Genomic DNA, 12,110 nt, shown 5'->3' with positions numbered 1-12,110 from the left:
GTAATGATTTTCTCATTAGCATCACTAATGAAGGATCATTTAATTAGTACTAAATATCGGAATTGACTGTTTACTATAGTATGTCAGAGAAATTCAAACCGAAACTAAATTAGCGCCCCTAGCTGTAACATTTATTATCGCGCGTCTTTACCCTGAGCTGCGTTCAAGATCGTAGCGGCTAGCCTACAACTAGGTATGGTGGCTGATTTGTGCCATTATACAATGTGTTGTCTTTTCGTTATTTTGAGGCAAAAAGTAGCTGATATTATTATTTTGTCGTCTTTTCGTTATTTCTGGACGAAAAGTTGATAAATATCGTTTTGTTGTCTTTTTCACCTCGAAATAACAAAAGGACGATAAAGTGTATAATGCCACAAATCAGCCGCCATACTTAGCCCCTAGGCTAGCCGCTACGATCTTGAACGCAGCTCAGACTCTCTGCTCGTCGAAGATTTGCGGAGACAGCCGAGTGTCTGGTTGAACGATACTACACTACAGGGGTGGTGTGAGTTCTTGCACCTCGAACCCGTTCTCGGGTTGCGTATTCGGCGTTCGGGATCGACAGGAATTTTTCATCGTCGGAAGAACGGCGATCTCGAAGGCACTCATAGATTTCGGCAATCTCTACACAGAGTTGTCGTTCCTGCTACTCTCGTAACGTAATATATGCCCTCTGGTGTGAGATTGAGATCTCGGATGTAATAAGGTGGCACCCATGAGTGAATTTCATGCACTGTACGTTAGAGCTTCATGACGTACGTAACGTAGCCGGTGCAGTTGGATTTGCTGTCATAGTTATTGTCATAATTTTGGAGTTTCACTAATTCTGTTTATTTGTTTATCTTGTATGCATGCTCAGCATTTATTGCTCTATACTGTTATCACAATGGGTAACGGGATATGTCTGTCAGCGTCCTACACTAGTGGTCGCCGATGTTCTCATGGGAATATAAGGGTTCATTGTTTATATTCCTGATTAAGGTTAGCCATTATCGGTGCTTTATGATTTTGGCTGGGAACCTTGAAGTTTGAGGGGCATGCCCAAGTTTGAGTCAGTTCTGTATTGGAGTTTAATACAGATGGATGTCAGTTCTGCTCCGTAAGCAGATGGACTGATGTGTATATTGAACTTCAACTATTTGAAGTTGTTCAACATAAATGTTGTATGTAAATATGTGTATATTTGTAAATAAACTGTAAATATAACATCTGCCTTATTCTTGGACATTAGCACGTTACAATTTTGGTGGCAGCGGTGGGATTATTATTACAAGTGATATGGCAGAAAATTTAGATACCCCAACTGTGCTATTAGGAATAAGACGTAATAGGTCAGATACAGGAATAGGGACGATGACATCCACCCATCATGAGATCCAGCGTATAGAAAGAGAATGTGCAGCGCTTGATCGAGAAATACGCAATACTACAGCGGCACTCAGAAACAATAGTTACAATGATGATCATCAAAGTAACTGGGATTTCATGAAACCTATAGTACGTCCAGCTGCATATGATGGGTTTGAGCCGTGGGATGATTATAAAGTCCAGTTTGAACTCGTGGCGGATATAAATGGATGGGACGACATAAGGAAGTTCATGTTCTTAGCGTCCTCGTTAAGGGGTGCTGCACAAGGAGTGTTAGCTGATCTGGAACCAGGGAAACGACGTTCCTATGTTGAATTGTCAACTGCACTAAGTCGCCGTTTTGGATCCGAGAACAGAACTGAACTGTTCCGAGTTCAGCTAAAAACCTTGTCCGGAAAAGAGACCAATCACTTCCGGAGTTAGCTCAATATATAAAACGATTGAGCAGAAAAGCTTACCCTAATGCTCCGCGAGATCTACTGGAAACATTGTGTCGGGATCATTTCATAGAGATGAGATTGAGATGAGATGAGATGAGATGAGATTGAGGATTCAGCAAGCGCATCCAAAAACCATTGATGATGCTACAAAACTGTCCGTGGAACTGGATGCATTTAATATGGCAGAAAAACAGCGAGAAAAACGAGCTACTACAGCGGTGCAGAATGTAACTGTCAGTGACCATGCAAATGAAAAATCATTCAGTGCTGATGACATTAAAGCATGTATGGGAGAAATTTCAAAGGAACTCGTTGAAATGCGCAAGGAAATAGCAACAATGAAAAAATCGAAAGATACATGTGCTGCTAATTCAAAACCATCAACAAAAGAAATCCGTTGTTGGAACTGTAGTGGGAATCATTTTAGAAGGAACTGCCCGAGAGCCAAAAAATCATCAAGTTCTGGTAAGGGAAATTCAAACTTTACCCCGCGATCTTCTCGAATATCGAAGGACGGGTCTGGTATGTATGTGGATGGATGTATACATGATGCCGAATCTGTACAATTTCTTGTAGATACAGGTGCCAATGTCTCTATCATTAATACCAGTGTCTACAGGAAAATGAATCCACTCCCCGAATTACAACCTTCTAAAATGAATATGAAGATGGCTGATGGCAAATGTATTCATGCAAAAGGGATCGCGACAATGAACGTGACTCTCCCAGGCATTTCTGTACAGCACGAATTCTGGATTGTTGACATTGATGAGGACATCGAGGGATTGCTCGGATTTGATTTCTTGAAGGCACATAAATGTGTTCTTGATGTAGGAAATAGTCAGTTTAAATTGAATGGGCATATTGTAAAATGTTCAACACTCTCGTGCAACTACATGCGATGTTGTAGGGTTGTTCTGGAAGATACCAGTGTTGTTCCAGCTGGAAGTGAGATGTTGCTTCAAGGAAAAGTTTTGGATACCGATTCGGTACATAAGACCGGCCTTGTTATTCCTACGGAGAAATTCACTGAAAAGTACAAACTGATTGTAGGGAAAGCTGTAGTAGATTTGTCGAAGGAAAAAGTTCCTATACGTGTGCTCAATGTGTCAGACAAATCAATCAAACTTTATCCGAGAACAGTAGTTGGTCACTGCGAAGCTGTAACAATAGACCGAAGTGAGGAAACTTGTTCTTATCCAGATGGCAAAATTCCGGATTACCTTTCGACTTTACTATCTGAATCATGTGGCAATTTGGATGGAAAACAATCGGAAATCCTAAAACAGTTTTTGATCAACAACAAAGATGTGTTTGCACCCGACAAACTAGCACTTGGTCGCACAGGAGTAATCAAGCACAAGATTGAAACTCAGGGCGCTACACCCATCAAACAACAACCCCGTCGAATGCCATTTGCTAAGAGATCTGAGGTGTCATCACAGATCGAAATGATGTTATCTCAGGACGTGAATGAAAAATCAATCAGTCCTTGAGCTTCACCAATTGTATTGGTGAGGAAGAAGGATGGTTCCCTTCGGTTTTGTGTAGACTATAGAAAGTTGAATTATGTTACTAAGAAGGATTCATTTCCGGTTCCCAGAGTTGACGACAAACTGGACGCTCTAGTTGGTTCTCAGTGGTTTTGCACCCTTGATTTACAAAGCGGCTATTGGCAAGTTGAAGTGGAAGATCAGGATCGTGAGAAAACTGCATTTGTGACCGAAAATGGACTGTACCAGTTCAAGGTCATGCCCTTTGGACTGTGTAATGCACCCGTCACCTTTGAAAGGTTAATGAGTAAAGTCTTATTGGGATTATCTTGGAAAACCTGTTTGGTTTATCTTGATGATGTGATTGTTTTCGGTCAAGACTTTGAGACAACGTTAAATCGTTTAGAGGAAGTGCTTTTGCGACTACGTACTGCGGGACTGAAATTAAGTCCAAAGAAATGTTTCTTATTTCAAAAGCGAGTGACATACTTGGGGCATATTGTAACCCCGGACGGAATTCAAGTGGATCAATCAAAAATTGATGCCATGAAATATTGGCCTGTGCCCGTCAACATTAAGCAGCTTCGTAGTTTTCTTGGATTATGCTCTTATTATCGCAAATTTATTTTGAACTTTGCAAAAGTTGCTCGTCCATTAAATTCCATGACAGAAAATAAATCATTTTTGTGGACGGATGAGTGCAACACGGCTTTCCAGCAGCTAAAATCTAAACTAATGCACAGCCCGGTACTGGCATACCCGGACCCTCAAGGCTCAGAGTTCATCCTAGATACAGACGCTAGCAACAAAGCCATTGGATCTGTGCTTTCTCAAATTCAAGATGGTAAGGAGAAAGTAATAGGCTATTTTAGTCATGCATTAGGGAAATCCGAGACAAACTACTGTGTAACCCGCAAGGAATTACTCGCGATTGTAGAGTCCATAAAACACTTCCACTGCTACTTGTATGGCAGGAAGTTTCGCCTACGCACAGACCATGGGCCACTTCGGTGGCTTATGAATTTCAAAAATATTGAAGGACAGTTAGCTCGATGGCTGGAAGTTCTTGGCACTTATGACTTTGAAATAGAACATCGAGCTGGAGCGAAACATGTTAATGCTGACTCAATGTCGCGCCGACCTTGCCAAGACTGCTCATATTGTGAGCGAAATGAGCAAACTTTTCGTCAAGAAGGAAAATGTAATGTTGTCCGTAAAAAGACTCAACCTTCCTGGATAAATGTAATATCACAATCTCAAATGGCCAAAGCCCAAAGAGACGATACGACAATAGGTGTTATTTTCTCAAAATTGCAGCAAAGCCATACCGAGCCTAAATGAGAGGAAATCTGTTTGGAAAGTGTGCCAGTGAAAACTTTGTGGTTTCAGTGGCAAAGACTGCAATTCAAGAATGGTGTCCTGCATCGGAGATGGGAAGATGATACAGGGAAGCGAATTTCGTGGCAAGTGATTGTGCCAGAAATATATCGTGCAGATATATTAAAATCGCTTCATGATGCCGTTACAGCTGGTCATCTTGGAGTCAACAAAACTTTGTCTCGGATACGAGAACGATTTTATTGGCCGGGTGTTGGATCTAGTGTAAAGGACTGGTGCCGTAAATGTGAACAGTGTTCGGCAAGGAAAAGTCCGTCTAAATCCTACAAGGCTCCTATGAAGATCTACAATGTGGGAGCTCCAATGGAGAGGGTAGCCCTGGATATCATGGGTCCCTTACCTGTAACAGAACGCGGAAACAAATACATTCTTGTTGTGGGAGATTATTTTACTAAATGGACTGAGACATACGCGATCCCAGATCAAGAGGCTGAGACTGTAGCCAGGAAGTTCGTTGATGAGTTCATTTGTCGTTTTGGGGTCCCTTTACTTATTCATTCCGACCAGGGAAGAAATTTTGAATCTGGACTATTCATCTCGATGTCAAAACTACTAGGAATGGAGAAGACTCGAACTACAGCTTTACACCCCCAATCTGACGGAATGATTGAGCGTTTCAATAAAACGGTTGGAAATATGCTTGCAACATTAGTGTCTAAAGATCAAAGAGACTGGGCCGAAATTCTCCCGATGACAATGATGGCATATAGGAGTGCTGACCAGGAATCAACGTCATGTTCCCCGAATTTGATGATGTTAGGTCGGGAAGTACGTTTACCTGTGGATTTAATGTACGGAAGTATTCCTAAAGAAGAAACAAACAGTGTGCCTGAATATGTTGCAAACTTGAAGGACAAAATGTGCAAAGTGCATGAATCGGCTAGACAACATATTAAAAGTGCAAGTGATAAACAGAAGTCCGGATACGATTATTCTGTGAAATTTAACCCATATAAAAGTAGTGACCTCGTGTGGCTATTTGATCCTAAACGCAAAATCGGCGTGAGCCCAAAATTACAATCTAATTGGGACGGACCTTATCGCGTAGTTACGTCAATTAGTGATCTTGTGTACCGAATCCAAAAGACACCAAATTCCAGACCGCGTGTTGTGCATTACAACCGATTAAAACCATTTTATGGCGAAAGTGACGCGTGACAGCCGTCAAGTGATCAGCAGTCTGGTGAAGATGACGAGGTACGTTCTATTAACAATGCGAGTTATAATGACGATTGCGAAGCAGGGATTGATGCAGAATACGGTCGCAGTAAACGAATCCGCCGTCCTGTGGAACGATTGGGTTTATAAAGTGACAGTGTAATTAACTGAGAATGTACATTGAGAAAACTGTCAATTTTAATTTGTAAATAACATGTGTGGGTACATGTCTTTGAAGGAGGGAGCAATGTCATAATTTTGGAGTTTCACTAATTCTGTTTATTTGTTTATCTTGTATGCATGCTCAGCATTTATTGCTCTATACTGTTATCACAATGGGTAACGGGATATGTCTGTCAGCGTCCCACACTAGTGGTCGCCGATGTTCTCATGGGAATATAAGGGTTCATTGTTTATATTCCTGATTAAGGTTAGCCATTATCGGTGCTTTATGATTTTGGCTGGGAACCTTGAAGTTTGAGGGGCATGCCCAAGTTTGAGTCAGTTCTGTATTGGAGTTTAATACAGATGGATGTCAGTTCTGCTCCGTAAGCAGATGGAATGATGTGTATATTGAACTTCAACTATTTGAAGTTGTTCAACATAAATGTTGTATGTAAATATGTGTATATTTGTAAATAAACTGTAAATATAACATCTGCCTTATTCTTGGACATTAGCACGTTACATTATATAAAAATACGTCAAATTCACTCGTGGATTTAAGGAATGGATTTATTATGTTGTATTCCACGGGGAAAAAAAAACCCCACGGAAAACGGTATCATTGCGCGAAGAGCATGATGCAAAAGTTTTCCGTCTATTTTTTTTTTTTCGTGGAATACCTCATTCCAACGAAAACAAATTAATAAATCCATTCATTATCATTTAATATTTTAAAACATTGAGTTTATATGAGAAAACATTATATGATTCGGGTTGAATTAATGAGTTATTCTTGGACTACATTCTATGTCATTTTGAAATGGGCGTAGTAATTTGTGAATACACAGCTTTAAAAAAAACAACAACTAAATCCGTTAGGCCTAATGGCGATTTCCATGAACTATTGATTAAACGGGTATAATTTCTTATGTACTGAAGATTGCAGTTTTGAAAGGATGAGTTAGAGATAAGTCTTGTTGAGAGAAAATTGCTGGAATTTTGTTGAGTGGAACTGGAATTAAGTGCTAAGTTCCTTGTCAGTACTAACGGAAAGCGTGGAACACGTGCATTATCATGATGTGGGATGCCAGGTATAGGGTTCTCTTGAGGGTTGTCACGGCTTCCAGGTGGACAAGTGGGTGTTACAGAGGGTTTTTCGAGTTTTATCATTGAATTTCCAAGGCGTCACAGCTGTTGTAACGTCGTACAGAAGCCTCGTTTCGGTGCCCTCTCATATTATGCCGAAGTTCGAAACCATAGTCGTTAAAGGCTACAATATTGCAGTATCCGGTGTATCTGGTATTTGGGTTCGTGGCATGAAGGAAGTTGTCGCAAGGTGCAAACTGGACTATTGTCATCCCCGGTTGAATACATTGAACTCTCAGCCCGGAATTACAGAAGCAGACGTGTGTTGTTATATTGGGGTGGGGGTGGGGGGTGGGGGGTGGGGGGGGGGTCCTCAAATAGCCGTGTTTATTTCATTTTGCATATTTAATTATTATTTATATTTGCTGTTTGTTTTTGTTTAATAAATTTTTATGATACGTGGCGTCGGTGACCGATTGGTTAGGCCGTCAGACTCTTGACCGAAAGGTTGTGGGTTCGAGTCCTGGCCGCAGCAGGACTAACGTTGTGTCCTTGGGAAACCATAGTCGTTAAAGGCTACAATATTGCAGTATCCGGTGTATCTGGTATTTGGGTTCGTGACATGAAGGAAGTTGTCGCAAGGTGCAAACTTCACCGAATCTCGGAGCAGTCCTTCATAATTCATGTCTGGAAATTTACTTTCAGCTTCTGCCAGTTCTAGCAATGAACGTGCACTTAGGTGACACTGCTGTTCGCTTCAAATAAGTAATTTGACTGTTAAACTAACTCTCTATCACTATCAATGCTGTATTACTTACCGTTTAGGTATAAAAATCCCTAAATGAAAACAGGCACTACATTTTCCGTTCAAATGAAGATTTCCATGACACAATATTTTATCTCCTGGAATTGAAGAGTTCCTATAGTCTGCTATATCTAGTTACTGATACATCGTATCTCTACACACCTACTTGCATTTCGCTAATTCAAAAAACAAACTTCAATTTTGGGAGATAAAATATTGTGCCATAGAAGCCTTCATTTCAACGGAAAAATTAGTGATGGTTTATTTTATGGAATTTACATATTTAGACGGTAAGTAATATAGTATTGATAGTGATATAGAGTTAGTTTAACAGTCAAATCACTTATTTGAAGCGAACAGCAGTGTCACCTAAGTGTACATCAATACGCCAGTTTCAAGATAAGAACTCTCCTGTGTAGGAGGTACATTTAGTAGAACTTTGAGGGCCAAAGTGGGACAGAGTGAACCTACTATCAGTGAGAAAGACGATAAAATGTATTAAAAGCGGCTTCTCTTTAAATATGTAAATGTTGGAAACACAAAATACCATTGAAAGAAATGTTTTACTAAAGCAGAAACATAAAAACAATGTCATATTTGAAAGTAGTATCCTGGATATGATACCTACTACCAATAAAATTACGTGATATAATAAGAATTCCATGTATCTAATTACTCCCTGAATACTTATCACTTACTTAGTTTGTGTATCAGTTGAATTCGGTTGGTGAAACAGCGTATGAGAGACTTAATGAGTACATTTACTTATACAGTGATGAATATTCGTCCCACTCCCGCATGCAAACAAGTTTTTTCGCGCCTTACTATGTACGAGAGTTCTTCAAAGGGAAATAACTCGAGCGTATCTCGAAACCGGCGTTTTGCAAGAACCGGCTGAAGCTGATAGTAAATTTCCATACCTGAATTATGAAGGACTGCTCCGAGATTCGGTGAAGGCGTCAGTCCAAATATTCAGCCCGTATACATGTGGATCGACACCATCAGCTCATATTGTAACGTACAACTGTGACGTCATAGTTACATTGACGTACACATGGCAGCATACGATCCACATACGAGGTTAATTTGCGGTTATGGAAATAGCCGAGTAGTATGATGTTTATACCAGTGACGTATAACAACATGTTTAAACATCAGCTGGAACTACTGATAGCTCTGAAGCAAAATATACAGTTCTTTCCATCATATACACGTATCACTCCTAATGCTGGTAACTGATATTATTCATTGAGAATTATGGTGTGTGTTATCTTGAAATAGAGGGCATCTTTTAAAACATGAAAAAACAAAAATCTCGATACATTCATCAAAAGAACACGGGGGGGGGGGGGGGGGGGGGGGGGGGCACTGTCACAATCGTCTTATGACGTACGTCAAAACGTGTTCATGACATCACACATCTCATCAACATTGCATGCTTGGTATTTTGAAGAGTGGTCTAAATCTAACAGGAACCTGATACAGGACTTCAATTGTTCATGATTTGATATAAAACTCTGATATAGTTAAAAAATACATACATGTATCATGTGAACCGTTGAACTGATGTGAAAAGTGTACAACCATTGAACTACAGTCCCTGAAACGTTCTTCCTTCCCACTTGAACGGTGAGCGAACGGTGAACGCACGGTGATCAAACGGTGAACGAACGCAGAGCGAACGGTGAACGAAAGCAGAGTGAACGGTGAACGCAATTTGGTGAACGGTGAGCGAACGCAGAGCGCAAAGTGAACAGTGAACGAACGCTGAGTGCACGCTGAACGCAAAATGATCTATTTACTCGGAATGTTTCGGATTTTTCCCTGGGATTTTACTTATTTCTTAATCAAGTAATAAAATACATGTACATGTATATTTCATCAATTAATAAAAAATGAAATAAACCGGAATCGTGATGCAGCATATCTTACAGTTCTGGATAAATTCAATGTAATATATTTTTGTACAAGTACCGAGTATACATGTATATATTTCATGAAATTATCGCAAATTGTACATTAATACAGGCAACAGTCATACACAAATAAAAGCAAATTTCGTATGTACATTGTGTACACCATTACATGTACAGATACATTTAATGCATGGGTATAATATATATACAATGCATGTGAAAAGGAAAACACTATAGTCTATATGCGTAGTGACATCCAGAATTAACAGGTGTTCATGTATGGCTTCAAACTTTACGAGCTGGATCGTCTGGGATACCTGTAATTAACAAACACCCCCAAAAGGAGTCAAGATAGATGTGCAGTAAACAAACAATACGGACAGTATACCCTGTGTCAACACCTCAACACTTCTAACAGTATTAAATATTCCTAATTACATTTTGTGTCATTCATTTGTTGCAGCTACATCGACCCGAGGAAATAATCCTAGAATTTATGTACATGCAAGTACAAAACTTACTATTTTTATTATTAATGTGACCATAGATTGGATTTAGATCAAACAATATTTGTATAATGTTTAAAGGCTAATGCAGAAACGTACCAGATAAACAATTACATCTTTGCATTTAAGGACAAATGTTACAAAAGTTTCGAATTTGGCAAGAGTAGTAAATATCAGTTTATTGACAATGTCTTTCATAAATATAGGCGTAAAAATAGCTATTATATCAGTTTGACATTCTGACACGTACATACGGTACAATGTACATTATGTAGCATCGTTTGTTTGTTTGTTTTTATTTTTCAAAAGGGGGGGGGGGTGACTTGTTTAAAACTCGTTTCAAGCAATGCAAAAATTATAATAATTTGTGCTTTAGCCCGAACTTGTAAATGCTAAATCGTCAACGCAGGGGAAGAGGTTTTCATTACCTGAAACGGGTGGGTGTAAATGTAGTCCGGGACATATGTCCGATATTGATGTTTGCCGATTTATCGTTATACATTAGTTTTTCTTCAATTATCTTACTGAATGTACTTTAAGACGATCACCAAGAGTCTTCATTGTGAATTTGGTGTGTGGAAATTGCCTAATTATTTAATAAATGGCTTTTATTTTTTCTTCAGGGTGTAAAGGTAGTCCCGAAGATTTTACGAAGAAAACACATTTCCGGTTTTTGTTTTTGCCTTGTTAATAATTGAAGTAAAACCTTTTCTGTGTTTTATGTTGCTTTTGCTCTTGTTTAGATATTGTTTGATATCATGATAAAAAGATTTACGAAATATTCAGCATGTTATATGAATTGCTCGTCCTTCTTTTTATGGGACATCGCTTCGGTGGTTGACTCGACACGAAGGGTGTAAAATTAAAACCGGAATAAGGTGACAGTTTCAACCCGTATTATGAATAGCTATACAAGTGATTTTAAGTGTAATATATTTAGTAAGGAAAATTAATTACAAATGATATAAAGTACCATAAATAATAATATTTGGTATCAATATATTTTGTTATGTTATTCATACAGTCACTTATTTTTTAACTGTTAAATTACAACTGAATAGTGCTATAGATTATGCCGGGTTTAAATTTGTTATTTTAAATTTACAATCATGACATTCTGTGATATTTTATACCTGAATAGAAATACATGTAAATATATAAAAACTGCCCTCTCTATGGAATATCTACAGTTAATGTAGATGTTGCAGTTTGTAATGAACAGGGACGGATCCAGGAATTGTGGCTACGGGGGGGGGGGGGGGCACTTTATGAGGCAGGGGATCTGGATTTTATAGGACTTGATTGCAATCTACCTGACATCTTTGACAATATGACATCATGCGACATCTGTGAAAGGTTGTACCACAATCGTTGCGTGAATTTTCAAGGCGATTATTCACAAAGCTTCTCATGGTGTTGCGGATGTTGTTCTTAGTGCTTATACATGTAGCATTAGCAGTAGACCTACTGTAGTATTTATCTTTAGTGTGTATGATAGTGCTAAAGAAATTTTAAATTAAAACAGGCAGAACATAAATAATTTCATTCTAAAATACAAATTTTTTTCCACCTTTAATGATCAAAATTTTCTTGCTTTTTCAAATTTTAAGATGCTTTAAATTACAAAATTAACATCTCACTGGTTTGTTTATAAACATAAGAAAACTCTTTAATTACGTTGCCGAAATTAAAAATCTAGATATTTCATTTTGAAAATAAAATACAAGAAAAAAGTAAATATATGATTCGGTGCAGATTTAGCAAACTATCAAATA

Source organism: Ostrea edulis, chromosome 3 (genome assembly GCF_947568905.1).
Source record: "Ostrea edulis chromosome 3, xbOstEdul1.1, whole genome shotgun sequence".
NCBI lineage: Eukaryota > Metazoa > Mollusca > Bivalvia > Ostreida > Ostreidae > Ostrea > Ostrea edulis.
The sequence above is the reverse complement of the archived record's forward strand: the minus strand, read 5'-3'. Positions refer to the sequence as shown.